This window comes from Pseudophryne corroboree, unplaced genomic scaffold (genome assembly GCF_028390025.1).
Source record: "Pseudophryne corroboree isolate aPseCor3 unplaced genomic scaffold, aPseCor3.hap2 scaffold_2078, whole genome shotgun sequence".
NCBI lineage: Eukaryota > Metazoa > Chordata > Amphibia > Anura > Myobatrachidae > Pseudophryne > Pseudophryne corroboree.
In genome coordinates this window covers 51,328-73,958 of record NW_026968720.1, presented here as the reverse complement: position 1 = coordinate 73,958, position 22,631 = coordinate 51,328, and the positions used below count along the sequence as shown (strand labels likewise).

At 35.7% G+C, this 22,631-nt stretch overlaps 6 non-coding genes across 6 annotated transcripts; all 6 read left to right on the top strand.

Moving 5' to 3' along the window:
* The first annotated feature begins 1,471 nt into the window (after nt 1-1,471).
* TRNAI-UAU (transfer RNA isoleucine (anticodon UAU)) lies at nt 1,472-1,564 on the top strand. The gene is given in 2 exon segments: nt 1,472-1,509; nt 1,529-1,564. It is a non-coding gene; the product is annotated as a tRNA-Ile (tRNA).
* A 1,700-nt stretch (nt 1,565-3,264) lies between these two features.
* Nucleotides 3,265-3,357, top strand: TRNAI-UAU (transfer RNA isoleucine (anticodon UAU)). Its single transcript is given in 2 exon segments — nt 3,265-3,302; nt 3,322-3,357. It is a non-coding gene; the product is annotated as a tRNA-Ile (tRNA).
* Nucleotides 3,358-6,861: 3,504 nt separating this feature from the next.
* Nucleotides 6,862-6,954, top strand: TRNAI-UAU (transfer RNA isoleucine (anticodon UAU)). Its single transcript is given in 2 exon segments — nt 6,862-6,899; nt 6,919-6,954. It is a non-coding gene; the product is annotated as a tRNA-Ile (tRNA).
* A 1,700-nt stretch (nt 6,955-8,654) lies between these two features.
* Nucleotides 8,655-8,747, top strand: TRNAI-UAU (transfer RNA isoleucine (anticodon UAU)). The gene is given in 2 exon segments: nt 8,655-8,692; nt 8,712-8,747. It is a non-coding gene; the product is annotated as a tRNA-Ile (tRNA).
* Nucleotides 8,748-11,352: 2,605 nt separating this feature from the next.
* Nucleotides 11,353-11,445, top strand: TRNAI-UAU (transfer RNA isoleucine (anticodon UAU)). Its single transcript is given in 2 exon segments — nt 11,353-11,390; nt 11,410-11,445. It is a non-coding gene; the product is annotated as a tRNA-Ile (tRNA).
* A 6,198-nt stretch (nt 11,446-17,643) lies between these two features.
* TRNAI-UAU (transfer RNA isoleucine (anticodon UAU)) lies at nt 17,644-17,736 on the top strand. The gene is given in 2 exon segments: nt 17,644-17,681; nt 17,701-17,736. It is a non-coding gene; the product is annotated as a tRNA-Ile (tRNA).
* Nucleotides 17,737-22,631: the final 4,895 nt, after the last annotated feature.

The window sequence follows — 22,631 nt, the reverse complement described above, 5'->3', positions numbered from 1 at the left end:
AAGCAGTTGCATTAAATTGATTTTCTGCAATATAGCATGATAATCCATACTGACAGCTCTGGTTAGTACCAGCACATTTCTTGCTGGACTTGGTAATGCAAAGAACACAGTAAACAGCTTCACTTTTTTTCAAAAATAAATAATTGACTATTAAAAACCTATCAGTCTTAAATAAGGACATCAGTAAGCACCACTGCCATAATGGATAAGGCACTGTTCTCCTAAGCCAGTGGTTGTGGGTTTAAGTCCCGTCTGAGTTGGAAGTCATTACAGCAAGTGCCTCATCACTAGAGTTGATATTTTATCCTTGCTTCAACTGTAAAACAGTCTTGCAGTGTTTAGCTTGTAAAAAATGACCACAGAAGCTAAAATATGACAAAAATAACATTGTTGTTGTTTTTTTTTAAACCTTTTCTATCATCGTGGGCAGATTATTCAAGTGCCATCTGGCATGCATGTTCCTTTGTTGCTCATCATTCATCACCAAAAATGATTTTCTTTTTCAATTCTTATGACTGTACTGATTGTATTGAATAAAATCCACATCTAGCATAACAAATTAAAACTACAAAGTGCTCCAGTGGCGCAATTGGTCTGCGCGCGGTACTTATAAGACAGTATCTGTTGAGCAATGCCGAGGTTTTGAGTTCAAGCCTCACCTGGAACATCTTTGTATACTGTTTTTTTCCCTTGTCATTAGTCATTGATTATAAACTGCTACCTTAATATTTAATATGATATTACAAAGGATGGAAGAAAGAAAGAAAAAACACAAACATGATTGTGCATTTAATTTGTCAGCACACATCTGCTTTGGTTCAAATGCACTGCATATCTTCCTTCAGTCAGCCAACAAAACAGCAATGGAAAAGATTAACATACTGTTGGTAAAGCAGTTGCATCAAATTGATTTTCTGCAATATAGCATGATAATCCATACTGAGAGCTCTGGATAGTACCAGCACATTTCTTTCAGGACTTGGTAATGCAAAGAACACAGTAAACAGCTTCAATGTTTTTCAAACATAAATAATTGACTATTAAAAACCTATCAGTCTTAAATAAAGACATCAGTAAGCACCACTGGCATAATGGGTAAGGCACTGTTCTCCTAAGCCAGTGATTGTGGGTTTAAGTCCTGTCTGAGTTGGAAGTTATTTACAGCAAGTGTCTCATCACTAGAGTTGATATTTTATCCTTGCTTCAACTGTAAAATAGTCTTGCAGTGTTTAGCTTGTAAAAAATGACCACAGAAGCTAAAATATGACATTAATTATGATAACATTGTTGTTGTTGTTTTTTAAACCTTTTCTATCACCGTGGACAGCTTATTCAAGTGCCATCTAGCATGCATGTTCCTTTGTTGCTCATCATTCATCACCAAAAATGATTTTCTTTTTCAATTCTTATGACTGTACTGATTGTATTGAATAAAATCAACATCTAGCATAACCAATAAATGCTGCAAAGTGCTCCAGTGGCGCAATTGGTCAGCGCGCGGTACTTATAAGACAGTATCTGTTGAGCAATGCTGAGGTTGTGAGTTCAAGCCTCACCTGGAGCATCTTTGTACATTGTTTTTTTCCTTTTCTTATGTCATTAGTCATTGATTATAAACTGCTACCTTAATATTTAATATGATATTACAAAGGATGGAAGAAAGAAAGAAAAAACACAAACATGATTGTGCATTTAAGTTGTCAGCACACATCTGCTTTGGTTCAAATGCACTGCATATCTTCCTTCAGTCAGCCAACAAAACAGCAATGGAAAAGATTAACATACTGTTGGTAAAGCAGTTGCATCAAATTGATTTTCTGCAATATAGCATGATAATCCATACTGACAGCTCTGGTTAGTACCAGCACATTTCTTGCTGGACTTGGTAATGCAAAGAACACAGTAAACAGCTTCACTTTTTTTCAAAAATAAATAATTGACTATTAAAAACCTATCAGTCTTAAATAAGGACATCAGTAAGCACAACTGGCATAATGGATAAGGCACTGTTCTCCTAAGCCAGTGGTTGTGGGTTTAAGTCCCGTCTGAGTTGGAAGTCATTACAGCAAGTGCCTCATCACTAGAGTTGATATTTTATCCTTGCTTCAACTGTAAAACAGTCTTGCAGTGTTTAGCTTGTAAAAAATGACCACAGAAGCTAAAATATGACAAAAATAACATTGTTGTTGTTTTTTTTTAAACCTTTTCTATCATCGTGGGCAGATTATTCAAGTGCCATCTGGCATGCATGTTCCTTTGTTGCTCATCATTCATCACCAAAAATGATTTTCTTTTTCAATTCTTATGACTGTACTGATTGTATTGAATAAAATCCACATCTAGCATAACAAATTAAAACTACAAAGTGCTCCAGTGGCGCAATTGGTCTGCGCGCGGTACTTATAAGACAGTATCTGTTGAGCAATGCCGAGGTTTTGAGTTCAAGCCTCACCTGGAACATCTTTGTATACTGTTTTTTTTCCTTGTCATTAGTCATTGATTATAAACTGCTACCTTAATATTTAATATGATATTACAAAGGATGGAAGAAAGAAAGAAAAAACACAAACATGATTGTGCATTTAAGTTGTCAGCACACATCTGCTTTGGTTCAAATGCACTGCATATCTTCCTTCAGTCAGCCAACAAAACAGCAATGGAAAAGATTAACATACTGTTGGTAAAGCAGTTGCATCAAATTGATTTTCTGCAATATAGCATGATAATCCATACTGACAGCTCTGGATAGTACCAGCACATTTCTTGCAGGACTTGGTAATGCAAAGAACACAGTAAACAGCTTCAAATTTTTTTCAAACATAAATAATTGACTATTAAAAACCTATCAGTCTTAAATAAAGACATCAGTAAGCACCACTGGCATAATGGGTAAGGCACTGTTCTCCTAAGCCAGTGATTGTGGGTTTAAGTCCCGTCTGAGTTGGAAGTTATTTACAGCAAGTGTCTCATCACTAGAGTTGATATTTTATCCTTGCTTCAACTGTAAAACAGTCTTGCAGTGTTTAGCTTGTAAAAAATGACCACAGAAGCTAAAATATGACATTAATTATGATAACATTGTTGTTGTTGTTTTTAAACCTTTTCTATCACCGTGGACAGCTTATTCAAGTGCCATCTAGCATGCATGTTCCTTTGTTGCTCATCATTCATCACCAAAAATGATTTTCTTTTTCAATTCTTATGACTGTACTGATTGTATTGAATAAAATCCACATCTAGCATAACCAATAAATGCTGCAAAGTGCTCCAGTGGCGCAATTGGTCAGCGCGCGGTACTTATAAGACAGTATCTGTTGAGCAATGCTGAGGTTGTGAGTTCAAGCCTCACCTGGAGCATCTTTGTACACTGTTTTTTTTCCTTTTCTTATGTCATTAGTCATTGATTATAAACTGCTACCTTAATATTTAATATGATATTACAAAGGATGGAAGAAAGAAAGAAAAATCACAAACATGATTGTGCATTTAAGTTGTCAGCACACATCTGCTTTGGTTCAAATGCACTGCATATCTTCCTTCAGTCAGCCAACAAAACAGCAATGGAAAAGATTAACATACTGTTGGTAAAGCAGTTGCATCAAATTGATTTTCTGCAATATAGCATGATAATCCATACTGACAGCTCTGGATAGTACCAGCACATTTCTTGCTGGACTTGGTAATGCAAAGAACACAGTTAACAGCTTCAATTTTTTTCAAAAATAAATAATTGACTATTAAAAACCTAACTGTCCTAAATAAGAACATCAGTAAGCACCACTGGCATAATGGGTAAGGCACTGTTCTCCTAAGCCAGTGGTTGTTGGTTTAAGTCCCGTCTGAGTTGGAAGTCATTACAGCAAGTGTCTCATCACTAGAGTTGATATTTTATCCTTGCTTCAACTGTAAAACAGTCTTGCAGCGTTTAGCTTGTAAAAAATGACCACAGAAGCTAAAATATGACATTAATTATGATAACATTGTTGTTGTTGTTTTTTAAACCTTTTCTATCACCGTGGACAGCTTATTCAAGTGCCATCTGGCATGCATGTTCCTTTGTTGCTCATCATTCATCACCAAAAATGATTTTCTTTTTCAATTCTTATGACTGTACTGATTGTATTGAATAAAATCCACATCTAGCATAACCAAATAATGCTGAAAAGCGCTCCAGTGGCGCAATTAGTCAGCGCACGGTACTTATAAGACAGAATCTGTTGAGCAATGCCGAGGTTGTGAGTTCAAGCCTCACATGGAGCATTTTTGTATACTGTTTTTTTTTCCTTTTCTTATGTCATTAGTCATTGATTATAAACTGCTACCTTAATATTTAATATGATATTACAAAGGATGGAAGAAAGAAAGAAAAAACACAAACATGATTGTGCATTTAAGTTGTCAGCACACATCTGCTTTGGTTCAAATGCACTGCATATCTTCCTTCAGTCAGCCAACAAAACAGCAATGGAAAAGATTAACATACTGTTGGTAAAGCAGTTGCATTAAATTGATTTTCTGCAATATAGCGTGATAATCCATACTGACAGCTCTGGTTAGTACCAGCACATTTCTTGCTGGACTTGGTAATGCAAAGAACACAGTAAACAGCTTCACTTTTTTTCAAAAATAAATAATTGACTATTAAAAACCTATCAGTCTTAAATAAGGACATCAGTAAGCACCACTGCCATAATGGATAAGGCACTGTTCTCCTAAGCCAGTGGTTGTGGGTTTAAGTCCCGTCTGAGTTGGAAGTCATTACAGCAAGTGCCTCATCACTAGAGTTGATATTTTATCCTTGCTTCAACTGTAAAACAGTCTTGCAGTGTTTAGCTTGTAAAAAATGACCACAGAAGCTAAAATATGACAAAAATAACATTGTTGTTGTTTTTTTTTAAACCTTTTCTATCATCGTGGGCAGATTATTCAAGTGCCATCTGGCATGCATGTTCCTTTGTTGCTCATCATTCATCACCAAAAATGATTTTCTTTTTCAATTCTTATGACTGTACTGATTGTATTGAATAAAATCCACATCTAGCATAACAAATTAAAACTACAAAGTGCTCCAGTGGCGCAATTGGTCTGCGCGCGGTACTTATAAGACAGTATCTGTTGAGCAATGCCGAGGTTTTGAGTTCAAGCCTCACCTGGAACATCTTTGTATACTGTTTTTTTCCCTTGTCATTAGTCATTGATTATAAACTGCTACCTTAATATTTAATATGATATTACAAAGGATGGAAGAAAGAAAGAAAAAACACAAACATGATTGTGCATTTAATTTGTCAGCACACATCTGCTTTGGTTCAAATGCACTGCATATCTTCCTTCAGTCAGCCAACAAAACAGCAGTGGAAAAGATTAACATACTGTTGGTAAAGCAGTTGCATCAAATTGATTTTCTGCAATATAGCATGATAATCCATACTGAGAGCTCTGGGTAGTACCAGCACATTTCTTTCAGGACTTGGTAATGCAAAGAACACAGTAAACAGCTTCAATGTTTTTCAAACATAAATAATTGACTATTAAAAACCTATCAGTCTTAAATAAAGACATCAGTAAGCACCACTGGCATAATGGGTAAGGCACTGTTCTCCTAAGCCAGTGATTGTGGGTTTAAGTCCCGTCTGAGTTGGAAGTTATTTACAGCAAGTGTCTCATCACTAGAGTTGATATTTTATCCTTGCTTCAACTGTAAAACAGTCTTGCAGTGTTTAGCTTGTAAAAAATGACCACAGAAGCTAAAATATGACATTAATTATGATAACATTGTTGTTGTTGTTGTTTTTTAAACCTTTTCTATCACCGTGGACAGCTTATTCAAGTGCCATCTAGCATGCATGTTCCTTTGTTGCTCATCATTCATCACCAAAAATGATTTTCTTTTTCAATTCTTATGACTGTACTGATTGTATTGAATAAAATCAACATCTAGCATAACCAATAAATGCTGCAAAGTGCTCCAGTGGCGCAATTGGTCAGCGCGCGGTAGTTATAAGACAGTATCTGTTGAGCAATGCTGAGGTTGTGAGTTCAAGCCTCACCTGGAGCATCTTTGTACATTGTTTTTTTCCTTTTCTTATGTCATTAGTCATTGATTATAAACTGCTACCTTAATATTTAATATGATATTACAAAGGATGGAAGAAAGAAAGAAAAAACACAAACATGATTGTGCATTTAAGTTGTCAGCACACATCTGCTTTGGTTCAAATGCACTGCATATCTTCCTTCAGTCAGCCAACAAAACAGCAATGGAAAAGATTAACATACTGTTGGTAAAGCAGTTGCATCAAATTGATTTTCTGCAATATAGCATGATAATCCATACTGACAGCTCTGGTTAGTACCAGCACATTTCTTGCTGGACTTGGTAATGCAAAGAACACAGTAAACAGCTTCACTTTTTTTCAAAAATAAATAATTGACTATTAAAAACCTATCAGTCTTAAATAAGGACATCAGTAAGCACAACTGGCATAATGGATAAGGCACTGTTCTCCTAAGCCAGTGGTTGTGGGTTTAAGTCCCGTCTGAGTTGGAAGTCATTACAGCAAGTGCCTCATCACTAGAGTTGATATTTTATCCTTGCTTCAACTGTAAAACAGTCTTGCAGTGTTTAGCTTGTAAAAAATGACCACAGAAGCTAAAATATGACAAAAATAACATTGTTGTTGTTTTTTTTTAAACCTTTTCTATCATCGTGGGCAGATTATTCAAGTGCCATCTGGCATGCATGTTCCTTTGTTGCTCATCATTCATCACCAAAAATGATTTTCTTTTTCAATTCTTATGACTGTACTGATTGTATTGAATAAAATCCACATCTAGCATAACCAATTAATGCTACAAAGAGCTCCAGTGGCACAATTGGTCAGCGCGCGGTACTTATAAGACAGTATCTGTTGAGCAATGCCGAGGTTGTGAGTTCAAGCCTCACCTGGAGCATCTTTGTATACTGTTTTTTTTCCTTTTCTTATGTCATAAGTCATTGATTATAAACTGCTACCTTAATATTTAATATGATATTACAAAGGATGGAAGAAAGAAAGAAAAAACACAAACATGATTGTGCATTTAAGTTGTCAGCACACATCTGCTTTGGTTCAAATGCACTGCATATCTTCCTTCAGTCAGCCAACAAAACAGCAGTGGAAAAGATTAACATACTGTTGGTAAAGCAGTTGCATCAAATTGATTTTCTGCAATATAGCATGATAATCCATACTGACAGCTCAGGTTAGTACCAGCACATTTCTTGCTGGACTTGGTAATGCAAAGAACACAGTAAACAGCTTCACTTTTTTTCAAAAATAAATAATTGACTATTAAAAACCTATCAGTCTTAAATAAGGACATCAGTAAGCACAACTGGCATAATGGATAAGGCACTGTTCTCCTAAGCCAGTGGTTGTGGGTTTAAGTCCCGTCTGAGTTGGAAGTCATTACAGCAAGTGTCTCATCACTAGAGTTGATATTTTATCCTTGCTTCAACTGTAAAACAGTCTTGCAGTGTTTAGCTTGTAAAAAATGACCACAGAAGCTAAAATATGACAAAAATAACATTGTTGTTGTTTTTTTTTAAACCTTTTCTATCATCGTGGGCAGATTATTCAAGTGCCATCTGGCATGCATGTTCCTTTGTTGCTCATCATTCATCACCAAAAATGATTTTCTTTTTCAATTCTTATGACTGTACTGATTGTATTGAATAAAATCCACATCTAGCATAACAAATTAAAACTACAAAGTGCTCCAGTGGCGCAATTGGTCTGCGCGCGGTACTTATAAGACAGTATCTGTTGAGCAATGCTGAGGTTTTGAGTTCAAGCCTCACCTGGAACATCTTTGTATACTGTTTTTTTTCCTTGTCATTAGTCATTGATTATAAACTGCTACCTTAATATTTAATATGATATTACAAATGATGGAAGAAAGAAAGAAAAAACACAAACATGATTGTGCATTTAAGTTGTCAGCACACATCTGCTTTGGTTCAAATGCACTGCATATCTTCCTTCAGTCAGCCAACAAAACAGCAATGGAAAAGATTAACATACTGTTGGTAAAGCAGTTGCATCAAATTGATTTTCTGCAATATAGCATGATAATCCATACTGACAGCTCTGGATAGTACCAGCACATTTCTTGCAGGACTTGGTAATGCAAAGAACACAGTAAACAGCTTCAATTTTTTTCAAACATAAATAATTGACTATTAAAAACCTATCAGTCTTAAATAAAGACATCAGTAAGCACCACTGGCATAATGGGTAAGGCACTGTTCTCCTAAGCCAGTGATTGTGGGTTTAAGTCCCGTCTGAGTTGGAAGTTATTTACAGCAAGTGTCTCATCACTAGAGTTGATATTTTATCCTTGCTTCAACTGTAAAACAGTCTTGCAGTGTTTAGCTTGTAAAAAATGACCACAGAAGCTAAAATATGACATTAATTATGATAACATTGTTGTTGTTGTTTTTAAACCTTTTCTATCACCGTGGACAGCTTATTCAAGTGCGATCTAGCATGCATGTTCCTTTGTTGCTCATCATTCATCACCAAAAATGATTTTCTTTTTCAATTCTTATGACTGTACTGATTGTATTGAATAAAATCCACATCTAGCATAACCAATAAATGCTGCAAAGTGCTCCAGTGGCGCAATTGGTCAGCGCGCGGTACTTATAAGACAGTATCTGTTGAGCAATGCTGAGGTTGTGAGTTCAAGCCTCACCTGGAGCATCTTTGTACACTGTTTTTTTTCCTTTTCTTATGTCATTAGTCATTGATTATAAACTGCTACCTTAATATTTAATATGATATTACAAAGGATGGAAGAAAGAAAGAAAAAACACAAACATGATTGTGCATTTAATTTGTCAGCACACATCTGCTTTGGTTCAAATGCACTGCATATCTTCCTTCAGTCAGCCAACAAAACAGCAATGGAAAAGATTAACATACTGTTGGTAAAGCAGTTGCATCAAATTGATTTTCTGCAATATAGCATGATAATCCATACTGACAGCTCTGGATAGTACCAGCACATTTCTTGCTGGACTTGGTAATGCAAAGAACACAGTTAACAGCTTCAATTTTTTTCAAAAATAAATAATTGACTATTAAAAACCTAACTGTCCTAAATAAGAACATCAGTAAGCACCACTGGCATAATGGGTAAGGCACTGTTCTCCTAAGCCAGTGGTTGTTGGTTTAAGTCCCGTCTGAGTTGGAAGTCATTACAGCAAGTGTCTCATCACTAGAGTTGATATTTTATCCTTGCTTCAACTGTAAAACAGTCTTGCAGCGTTTAGCTTGTAAAAAATGACCACAGAAGCTAAAATATGACATTAATTATGATAACATTGTTGTTGTTGTTTTTTAAACCTTTTCTATCACCGTGGACAGCTTATTCAAGTGCCATCTGGCATGCATGTTCCTTTGTTGCTCATCATTCATCACCAAAAATGATTTTCTTTTTCAATTCTTATGACTGTACTGATTGTATTGAATAAAATCCACATCTAGCATAACCAATTAATGCTGAAAAGCGCTCCAGTGGCGCAATTAGTCAGCGCACGGTACTTATAAGACAGAATCTGTTGAGCAATGCCGAGGTTGTGAGTTCAAGCCTCACATGGAGCATTTTTGTATACTGTTTTTTTTTCCTTTTCTTATGTCATTAGTCATTGATTATAAACTGCTACCTTAATATTTAATATGATATTACAAAGGATGGAAGAAAGAAAGAAAAAACACAAACATGATTGTGCATTTAAGTTGTCAGCACACATCTGCTTTGGTTCAAATGCACTGCATATCTTCCTTCAGTCAGCCAACAAAACAGCAATGGAAAAGATTAACATACTGTTGGTAAAGCAGTTGCATTAAATTGATTTTCTGCAATATAGCATGATAATCCATACTGACAGCTCTGGTTAGTACCAGCACATTTCTTGCTGGACTTGGTAATGCAAAGAACACAGTAAACAGCTTCACTTTTTTTCAAAAATAAATAATTGACTATTAAAAACCTATCAGTCTTAAATAAGGACATCAGTAAGCACCACTGCCATAATGGATAAGGCACTGTTCTCCTAAGCCAGTGGTTGTGGGTTTAAGTCCCGTCTGAGTTGGAAGTCATTACAGCAAGTGCCTCATCACTAGAGTTGATATTTTATCCTTGCTTCAACTGTAAAACAGTCTTGCAGTGTTTAGCTTGTAAAAAATGACCACAGAAGCTAAAATATGACAAAAATAACATTGTTGTTGTTTTTTTTTAAACCTTTTCTATCATCGTGGGCAGATTATTCAAGTGCCATCTGGCATGCATGTTCCTTTGTTGCTCATCATTCATCACCAAAAATGATTTTCTTTTTCAATTCTTATGACTGTACTGATTGTATTGAATAAAATCCACATCTAGCATAACAAATTAAAACTACAAAGTGCTCCAGTGGCGCAATTGGTCTGCGCGCGGTACTTATAAGACAGTATCTGTTGAGCAATGCCGAGGTTTTGAGTTCAAGCCTCACCTGGAACATCTTTGTATACTGTTTTTTTCCCTTGTCATTAGTCATTGATTATAAACTGCTACCTTAATATTTAATATGATATTACAAAGGATGGAAGAAAGAAAGAAAAAACACAAACATGATTGTGCATTTAATTTGTCAGCACACATCTGCTTTGGTTCAAATGCACTGCATATCTTCCTTCAGTCAGCCAACAAAACAGCAATGGAAAAGATTAACATACTGTTGGTAAAGCAGTTGCATCAAATTGATTTTCTGCAATATAGCATGATAATCCATACTGAGAGCTCTGGATAGTACCAGCACATTTCTTTCAGGACTTGGTAATGCAAAGAACACAGTAAACAGCTTCAATGTTTTTCAAACATAAATAATTGACTATTAAAAACCTATCAGTCTTAAATAAAGACATCAGTAAGCACCACTGGCATAATGGGTAAGGCACTGTTCTCCTAAGCCAGTGATTGTGGGTTTAAGTCCCGTCTGAGTTGGAAGTTATTTACAGCAAGTGTCTCATCACTAGAGTTGATATTTTATCCTTGCTTCAACTGTAAAACAGTCTTGCAGTGTTTAGCTTGTAAAAAATGACCACAGAAGCTAAAATATGACATTAATTATGATAACATTGTTGTTGTTGTTTTTTAAACCTTTTCTATCACCGTGGACAGCTTATTCAAGTGCCATCTAGCATGCATGTTCCTTTGTTGCTCATCATTCATCACCAAAAATGATTTTCTTTTTCAATTCTTATGACTGTACTGATTGTATTGAATAAAATCAACATCTAGCATAACCAATAAATGCTGCAAAGTGCTCCAGTGGCGCAATTGGTCAGCGCGCGGTACTTATAAGACAGTATCTGTTGAGCAATGCTGAGGTTGTGAGTTCAAGCCTCACCTGGAGCATCTTTGTACATTGTTTTTTTCCTTTTCTTATGTCATTAGTCATTGATTATAAACTGCTACCTTAATATTTAATATGATATTACAAAGGATGGAAGAAAGAAAGAAAAAACACAAACATGATTGTGCATTTAAGTTGTCAGCACACATCTGCTTTGGTTCAAATGCACTGCATATCTTCCTTCAGTCAGCCAACAAAACAGCAATGGAAAAGATTAACATACTGTTGGTAAAGCAGTTGCATCAAATTGATTTTCTGCAATATAGCATGATAATCCATACTGACAGCTCTGGTTAGTACCAGCACATTTCTTGCTGGACTTGGTAATGCAAAGAACACAGTAAACAGCTTCACTTTTTTTCAAAAATAAATAATTGACTATTAAAAACCTATCAGTCTTAAATAAGGACATCAGTAAGCACAACTGGCATAATGGATAAGGCACTGTTCTCCTAAGCCAGTGGTTGTGGGTTTAAGTCCCGTCTGAGTTGGAAGTCATTACAGCAAGTGCCTCATCACTAGAGTTGATATTTTATCCTTGCTTCAACTGTAAAACAGTCTTGCAGTGTTTAGCTTGTAAAAAATGACCACAGAAGCTAAAATATGACAAAAATAACATTGTTGTTGTTTTTTTTTAAACCTTTTCTATCATCGTGGGCAGATTATTCAAGTGCCATCTGGCATGCATGTTCCTTTGTTGCTCATCATTCATCACCAAAAATGATTTTCTTTTTCAATTCTTATGACTGTACTGATTGTATTGAATAAAATCCACATCTAGCATAACAAATTAAAACTACAAAGTGCTCCAGTGGCGCAATTGGTCTGCGCGCGGTACTTATAAGACAGTATCTGTTGAGCATTGCCGAGGTTTTGAGTTCAAGCATCACCTGGAACATCTTTGTATACTGTTTTTTTTCCTTGTCATTAGTCATTGATTATAAACTGCTACCTTAATATTTAATATGATATTACAAAGGATGGAAGAAAGAAAGAAAAAACACAAACATGATTGTGCATTTAAGTTGTCAGCACACATCTGCTTTGGTTCAAATGCACTGCATATCTTCCTTCAGTCAGCCAACAAAACAGCAGTGGAAAAGATTAACATACTGTTGGTAAAGCAGTTGCATCAAATTGATTTTCTGCAATATAGCATGATAATCCATACTGACAGCTCTGGATAGTACCAGCACATTTCTTGCTGGACTTGGCAATGCAAAGAACACAGTAAACAGCTTCACTTTTCTTCAAAAATAAATAATTGACTATTAAAAACCTATCAGTCTTAAATAAGGACATCAGTAAGCACCACTGGCATAATGGATAAGTCACTGCCCTCCTAAGCCAGGAGGTCCAAGTCCCATATGGGGTGGAAGTCATTACAGCAAGTGTCTCATCACTAGAGTTGATATTTTATCCTTGCTTCAACTGTAAAACAGTCTTGCAGTGTTTAGCTTGTAAAAAATGACCACAGAAGCTAAAATATGACATTAATTATTATAACATTGTTGTTGTTGTTGTTATTTAAACCTTTTCTATCACCGTGGATAGCTTATTCAAGTGCCATCTGGCATGCATTTTCCTTTGTTGCTCATCATTCATCACCAAAAATGATTTTCTTTTTCAATTCTTATGACTATACTGATTGTATTGAATAAAATCCACATCTAGCATAACCAATTAATGCTGCAAAGTGCTCCAGTGGCGCAATTGGTCAGCGCGCGGTACATATAAGACAGTATCTGTTGAGCAATGCTGAGGTTGTGAGTTCAAGCCTCACCTGGAGCATCTTTGTATACTGTTTTTTTTCCTTTTCTTATGTCATTAGTCATTGATTATAAACTGCTACCTTAATATTTAATATGATATTACAAAGGATGGAAGAAAGAAAGAAAAAACACAAACATGATTGTGCATTTAAGTTGTCAGCACACATCTGCTTTGGTTCAAATGCACTGCATATCTTCCTTCAGTCAGCCAACAAAACAGCAATGGAAAAGATTAACATACTGTTGGTAAAGCAGTTGCATCAAATTGATTTTCTGCAATATAGCATGATAATCCATACTGACAGCTCTGGTTAGTACCAGCACATTTCTTGCTGGACTTGGTAATGCAAAGAACACAGTAAACAGCTTCACTTTTTTTCAAAAATAAATAATTGACTATTAAAAACCTATCAGTCTTAAATAAGGACATCAGTAAGCACCACTGCCATAATGGATAAGGCACTGTTCTCCTAAGCCAGTGGTTGTGGGTTTAAGTCCCGTCTGAGTTGGAAGTCATTACAGCAAGTGCCTCATCACTAGAGTTGATATTTTATCCTTGCTTCAACAGTAAAACAGTCTTGCAGTGCTTAGCTTGTAAAAAATGACCACAGAAGCTAAAATATGACAAAAATAACATTGTTGTTTTTTTTTTTTAAACCTTTTCTATCACCGTGGACAGCTTATTCAAGTGCCATCTGGCATGCATGTTCCTTTGTTGCTCATCATTCATCACCAAAAATGATTTTCTTTTTCAATTCTTATGACTGTACTGATTGTATTGAATAAAATCCACATCTAGCATAACCAACTAATGCTGCAAAGTGCTCCAGTGGCGCAATTGGTCTGCGCGCGGTACTTATAAGACAGTATCTGTTGAGCATTGCCGAGGTTTTGAGTTCAAGCATCACCTGGAACATCTTTGTATACTGTTTTTTTTCCTTGTCATTAGTCATTGATTATAAACTGCTACCTTAATATTTAATATGATATTACAAAGGATGGAAGAAAGAAAGAAAAAACACAAACATGATTGTGCATTTAAGTTGTCAGCACACATCTGCTTTGGTTCAAATGCACTGCATATCTTCCTTCAGTCAGCCAACAAAACAGCAGTGGAAAAGATTAACATACTGTTGGTAAAGCAGTTGCATCAAATTGATTTTCTGCAATATAGCATGATAATCCATACTGACAGCTCTGGATAGTACCAGCACATTTCTTGCTGGACTTGGCAATGCAAAGAACACAGTAAACAGCTTCACTTTTCTTCAAAAATAAATAATTGACTCTTAAAAACCTATCAGTCTTAAATAAGGACATCAGTAAGCACCACTGGCATAATGGATAAGTCACTGCCCTCCTAAGCCAGGAGGTCCAAGTCCCATATGGGGTGGAAGTCATTACAGCAAGTGTCTCATCACTAGAGTTGATATTTTATCCTTGCTTCAACTGTAAAACAGTCTTGCAGTGTTTAGCTTGTAAAAAATGACCACAGAAGCTAAAATATGACATTAATTATTATAACATTGTTGTTGTTGTTGTTATTTAAACCTTTTCTATCACCGTGGATAGCTTATTCAAGTGCCATCTGGCATGCATTTTCCTTTGTTGCTCATCATTCATCACCAAAAATGATTTTCTTTTTCAATTCTTATGACTATACTGATTGTATTGAATAAAATCCACATCTAGCATAACCAATTAATGCTGCAAAGTGCTCCAGTGGCGCAATTGGTCAGCGCGCGGTACATATAAGACAGTATCTGTTGAGCAATGCTGAGGTTGTGAGTTCAAGCCTCACCTGGAGCATCTTTGTATACTGTTTTTTTTCCTTTTCTTATGTCATTAGTCATTGATTATAAACTGCTACCTTAATATTTAATATGATATTACAAAGGATGGAAGAAAGAAAGAAAAAACACAAACATGATTGTGCATTTAAGTTGTCAGCACACATCTGCTTTGGTTCAAATGCACTGCATATCTTCCTTCAGTCAGCCAACAAAACAGCAATGGAAAAGATTAACATACTGTTGGTAAAGCAGTTGCATCAAATTGATTTTCTGCAATATAGCATGATAATCCATACTGACAGCTCTGGTTAGTACCAGCACATTTCTTGCTGGACTTGGTAATGCAAAGAACACAGTAAACAGCTTCACTTTTTTTCAAAAATAAATAATTGACTATTAAAAACCTATCAGTCTTAAATAAGGACATCAGTAAGCACCACTGCCATAATGGATAAGGCACTGTTCTCCTAAGCCAGTGGTTGTGGGTTTAAGTCCCGTCTGAGTTGGAAGTCATTACAGCAAGTGCCTCATCACTAGAGTTGATATTTTATCCTTGCTTCAACAGTAAAACAGTCTTGCAGTGCTTAGCTTGTAAAAAATGACCACAGAAGCTAAAATATGACAAAAATAACATTGTTGTTGTTTTTTTTTAAACCTTTTCTATCACCGTGGACAGCTTATTCAAGTGCCATCTGGCATGCATGTTCCTTTGTTGCTCATCATTCATCACCAAAAATGATTTTCTTTTTCAATTCTTATGACTGTACTGATTGTATTGAATAAAATCCACATCTAGCATAACCAATTAATGCTAGAAATTGCTCCAGTGGCGCAATTGGTCTGTGCACGGTACTTATAAGACAGTATCTGTTGAGCAATGCCGAGGTTTTGAGTTCAAGCCTCACCTGGAGCATCTTTGTATACTATTTTTTTTCCTTGTCATTAGTCATTGATTATAAACTGCTACCTTAATATTTAATATGATATTACAAAGGATGGAAGAAAGAAAGAAAGAAAGAAAGAAAGAAAGAAAGAAAGAAAGAAAGCACACAAACATGATTGTGCATTTAAGTTGTCAGCACACATCTGCTTTGGTTCAAATGCACTGCATATCTTCCTTCAGTCAGCCAACAAAACAGCAATGGAAAAGATTAACATACTGTTGGTAAAGCAGTTGCATCAAATTGATTTTCTGCAATATAGCATGATAATCCATACTGACAGCTCTGGTTAGTACCAGCACATTTCTTGCTGGACTTGGTAATGCAAAGAACACAGTAAACAGCTTCACTTTTTTTCAAAAATAAATAATTGACTATTAAAAACCTATCAGTCTTAAATAAGGACATCAGTAAGCACAACTGGCATAATGGATAAGGCACTGTTCTCCTAAGCCAGTGGTTGTGGGTTTAAGTCCCGTCTGAGTTGGAAGTCATTACAGCAAGTGCCTCATCACTAGAGTTGATATTTTATCCTTGCTTCAACTGTAAAACAGTCTTGCAGTGTTTAGCTTGTAAAAAATGACCACAGAAGCTAAAATATGACAAAAATAACATTGTTGTTGTTTTTTTTTAAACCTTTTCTATCATCGTGGGCAGATTATTCAAGTGCCATCTGGCATGCATGTTCCTTTGTTGCTCATCATTCATCACCAAAAATGATTTTCTTTTTCAATTCTTATGACTGTACTGATTGTATTGAATAAAATCCACATCTAGCATAACAAATTAAAACTACAAAGTGCTCCAGTGGCGCAATTGGTCTGCGCGCGGTACTTATAAGACAGTATCTGTTGAGCAATGCCGAGGTTTTGAGTTCAAGCCTCACCTGGAACATCTTTGTATACTGTTTTTTTTCCTTGTCATTAGTCATTGATTATAAACTGCTACCTTAATATTTAATATGATATTACAAAGGATGGAAGAAAGAAAGAAAAAACACAAACATGATTGTGCATTTAAGTTGTCAGCACACATCTGCTTTGGTTCAAATGCACTGCATATCTTCCTTCAGTCAGCCAACAAAACAGCAATGGAAAAGATTAACATACTGTTGGTAAAGCAGTTGCATCAAATTGATTTTCTGCAATATAGCATGATAATCCATACTGACAGCTCTGGATAGTACCAGCACATTTCTTGCTGGACTTGGCAATGCAAAGAACACAGTAAACAGCTTCACTTTTCTTCAAAAATAAATAATTGACTATTAAAAACCTATCAGTCTTAAATAAGGACATCAGTAAGCACCACTGGCATAATGGATAAGTCACTGCCCTCCTAAGCCAGGGGGTCCAAGTCCCATATGGGGTGGAAGTCATTACAGCAAGTGTCTCATCACTAGAGTTGATATTTTATCCTTGCTTCAACTGTAAAACAGTCTTGCAGTGTTTAGCTTGTAAAAAATGACCACAGAAGCTAAAATATGACATTAATTATTATAACATTGTTGTTGTTGTTGTTATTTAAACCTTTTCTATCACCGTGGATAGCTTATTCAAGTGCCATCTGGCATGCATTTTCCTTTGTTGCTCATCATTCATCACCAAAAATGATTTTCTTTTTCAATTCTTATGACTAGACTGATTGTATTGAATAAAATCCACATCTAGCATAACCAATTAATGCTGCAAAGTGCTCCAGTGGCGCAATTGGTCAGCGCGCGGTACTTATAAGACAGTATCTGTTGAGCAATGCTGAGGTTGTGAGTTCAAGCCTCACCTGGAGTATCTTTGTATACTGTTTTTTTTCCTTTTCTTATGTCATTAGTCATTGATTATAAACTGCTACCTTAATATTTAATATGATATTACAAAGGATGGAAGAAAGAAAGAAAAAACACAAACATGATTGTGCATTTAAGTTGTCAGCACACATCTGCTTTGGTTCAAATGCACTGCATATCTTCCTTCAGTCAGCCAACAAAACAGCAATGGAAAAGATTAACATACTGTTGGTAAAGCAGTTGCATCAAATTGATTTTCTGCAATATAGCATGATAATCCATACTGACAGCTCTGGTTAGTACCAGCACATTTCTTGCTGGACTTGGTAATGCAAAGAACACAGTAAACAGCTTCAATTTTTTTCAAAAATAAATAATTGACTATTAAAAACCTATCAGTCTTAAATAAGGACATCAGTAAGCACCACTGGCATAATGGATAAGGCACTGTTCTCCTAAGCCAGTGGTTGTGGGTTTAAGTCCCGTCTGAGTTGGAAGTCATTACAGCAAGTGCCTCATCACTAGAGTTGATATTTTATCCTTGCTTCAACTGTAAAACAGTCCTGCAGTGTTTAGCTTGTAAAAAATGACCACAGAAGCTAAAATATGACAAAAATAACATTGTTGTTGTTTTTTTTTAAACCTTTTCTATCATCGTGGGCAGATTATTCAAGTGCCATCTGGCATGCATGTTCCTTTGTTGCTCATCATTCATCACCAAAAATGATTTTCTTTTTCAATTCTTATAACTGTACTGATTGTATTGAATAAAATCAACATCTAGCATAACAAATTAAAACTACAAAGTGCTCCAGTGGCGCAATTGGTCTGCGCGCGGTACTTATAAGACAGTATCTGTTGAGCAATGCCGAGGTTTTGAGTTCAAGCCTCACCTGGAGCATCTTTGTATACTGTTTTTTTTTCCTTGTCATTAGTCATTGATTATAAACTGCTACCTTAATATTTAATATGATATTACAAAGGATGGAAGAAAGAAAGAAAAAACACAAACATGATTGTGCATTTAAGTTGTCAGCACACATCTGCTTTGGTTCAAATGCACTGCATATCTTCCTTCAGTCAGCCAACAAAACAGCAATGGAAAAGATTAACATACTGTTGGTAAAGCAGTTGCATCAAATTGATTTTCTGCAATATAGCATGATAATCCATACTGACAGCTCTGGATAGTACCAGCACATTTCTTGCTGGACTTGGTAATGCAAAGAACACAGTAAACAGCTTCAATTTTTTTTCAAAAATAAATAATTGACTATTAAAACCCTATCAGTCTTAAATAAGGACATCAGTAAGCACCACTGGCATAATGAATAAGGCACTGTTCTCCTAAGCCAGTGGTTGTGGGTTTAAGTCCCGTCTGAGTTGGAAGTCATTACAGCAAGTGTCTCATCACTAGAGTTTATATTTTATCCTTGCTTCAACTGTAAAACAGTCCTGCAGTGTTTAGCTTGTAAAAAATGACCACATAAGCTAAAATATGACATTAATTATGATAACATTGTTGTTGTTGTTTTTTAAACCTTTTCTATCACAGTGGACAGCTTATTCAAGTGCCATCTGGCATGCATGTTCCTTTGTTGCTCATCATTCATCACCAAAAATGATTTTCTTTTTCAATTCTTATGACTGTACTGATTGTATTGAATAAAATCCACATCTAGCATAACCAACTAATGCTGCAAAGTGCTCCAGTGGCGCAATTTGTCAGCGCGCGAAACTTATAAGACAGTATCTGTTGAGCAATGCCAAGGTTGTGAGGTCAAGCCTCACCTGGAGCATCTTTGTATACTATTTTTTTTCCTTTTCTTATGTCATTAGTCATTGATTATAAACTGCTACCTTAATATTTAATATGATATTACAAAGGATGGAAGAAAGAAAGAAAAAACACAAACATGATTGTGCATTTAAGTTGTCAGCACACATCTGCTTTGGTTCAAATGCACTGCATATCTTCCTTCAGTCAGCCAACAAAACAGCAATGGAAAAGATTAACATACTGTTGGTAAAGCAGTTGCATCAAATTGATTTTCTGCAATATAGCATGATAATCCATACTGACAGCTCTGGATAGTACCAGCACATTTCTTGCTGGACTTGGTAATGCAAAGAACACAGTAAACAGCTTCACTTTTTTCAAAAATAAATAATTGACTATTAAAAACCTATCAGTTTTAAATAAGGACATCAGTAAGCACCACTGGAATAATGGATAAGGCACTGTACTCCTAAGCCAGTGGTTGTGGGTTTAAGTCCCGTCTGAGTTGGAAGTCATTACAGCAAGTGTCTCATCACTAGAGTTGATATTTTATCCTTGCTTCAACTGTAAAACAGTCTTGCAGTGTTTAGCTTGTAAAAAATGACCACAGAAGCTAAAATATGACATTAATTATGATAACATTGTTGTTTTTTTTGTTGTTTTTTAAACCTTTTCTATCACTGTGGACAGCTTATTCAAGTGCCATCTGGCATGCATGTTCCTTTGTTGCTCATCATTCATCACCAAAAATGATTTTCTTTTTCAATTCTTATGACTGTACTGATTGTATTGAATAAAATCCACATCTAGCATAACCAATTAATGCTGCAAAGTGCTCCAGTGGCGCAATTGGTCAGCGCGCGGTACATATAAGACAGTATCTGTTGAGCAATGCTGAGGTTGTGAGTTCAAGCCTCACCTGGAGCATCTTTGTATACTGTTTTTTTTCCTTTTCTTATGTCATTAGTCATTGATTATAAACTGCTACCTTAATATTTAATATGATATTACAAAGGATGGAAGAAAGAAAGAAAAAACACAAACATGATTGTGCATTTAAGTTGTTAGCACACATCTGCTTTGGTTCAAATGCACTGCATATCTTCCTTCAGTCAGTCAACAAAACAGCAATGGAAAAGATTAACATACTGTTGGTAAAGCAGTTGCATCAAATTGATTTTCTGCAATATAGCATGATAATCCATACTGACAGCTCTGGTTAGTACCAGCACATTTCTTGCTGGACTTGGTAATGCAAAGAACACAGTAAACAGCTTCACTTTTTTTCAAAAATAAATAATTGACTATTAAAAACCTATCAGTCTTAAATAAGGACATCAGTAAGCACCACTGCCATAATGGATAAGGCACTGTTCTCCTAAGCCAGTGGTTGTGGGTTTAAGTCCCGTCTGAGTTGGAAGTCATTACAGCAAGTGCCTCATCACTAGAGTTGATATTTTATCCTTGCTTCAACAGTAAAACAGTCTTGCAGTGCTTAGCTTGTAAAAAATGACCACAGAAGCTAAAATATGACAAAAATAACATTGTTGTTGTTTTTTTTTAAACCTTTTCTATCACCGTGGACAGCTTATTCAAGTGCCATCTGGCATGCATGTTCCTTTGTTGCTCATCATTCATCACCAAAAATGATTTTCTTTTTCAATTCTTATGACTGTACTGATTGTATTGAATAAAATCCACATCTAGCATAACCAATTAATGCTAGAAAGTGCTCCAGTGGCGCAATTGGTCTGTGCACGGTACTTATAAGACAGTATCTGTTGAGCAATGCCGAGGTTTTGAGTTCAAGCCTCACCTGGAGCATCTTTGTATACTATTTTTTTTCCTTGTCATTAGTCATTGATTATAAACTGCTACCTTAATATTTAATATGATATTACAAAGGATGGAAGAAAGAAAGAAAGAAAGAAAGAAAGCACACAAACATGATTGTGCATTTAAGTTGTCAGCACACATCTGCTTTGGTTCAAATGCACTGCATATCTTCCTTCAGTCAGCCAACAAAACAGCAATGGAAAAGATTAACATACTGTTGGTAAAGCAGTTGCATCAAATTGATTTTCTGCAATATAGCATGATAATCCATACTGACAGCTCTGGTTAGTACCAGCACATTTCTTGCTGGACTTGGTAATGCAAAGAACACAGTAAACAGCTTCACTTTTTTTCAAAAATAAATAATTGACTATTAAAAACCTATCAGTCTTAAATAAGGACATCAGTAAGCACAACTGGCATAATGGATAAGGCACTGTTCTCCTAAGCCAGTGGTTGTGGGTTTAAGTCCCGTCTGAGTTGGAAGTCATTACAGCAAGTGCCTCATCACTAGAGTTGATATTTTATCCTTGCTTCAACTGTAAAACAGTCTTGCAGTGTTTAGCTTGTAAAAAATGACCACAGAAGCTAAAATATGACAAAAATAACATTGTTGTTGTTTTTTTTTTTAACCTTTTCTATCATCGTGGGCAGATTATTCAAGTGCCATCTGGCATGCATGTTCCTTTGTTGCTCATCATTCATCACCAAAAATGATTTTCTTTTTCAATTCTTATGACTGTACTGATTGTATTGAATAAAATCCACATCTAGCATAACCAATTAATGCTAGAAAGTGCTCCAGTGGCGCAATTGGTCTGTGCACGGTACTTATAAGACAGTATCTGTTGAGCAATGCCGAGGTTTTGAGTTCAAGCCTCACCTGGAGCATCTTTGTATACTATTTTTTTTCCTTGTCATTAGTCATTGATTATAAACTGCTACCTTAATATTTAATATGATATTACAAAGGATGGAAGAAAGAAAGAAAGAAAGAAAGAAAGAAAGAAAGAAAGCACACAAACATGATTGTGCATTTAAGTTGTCAGCACACATCTGCTTTGGTTCAAATGCACTGCATATCTTCCTTCAGTCAGCCAACAAAACAGCAATGGAAAAGATTAACATACTGTTGGTAAAGCAGTTGCATCAAATTGATTTTCTGCAATATAGCATGATAATCCATACTGACAGCTCTGGTTAGTACCAGCACATTTCTTGCTGGACTTGGTAATGCAAAGAACACAGTAAACAGCTTCACTTTTTTTCAAAAATAAATAATT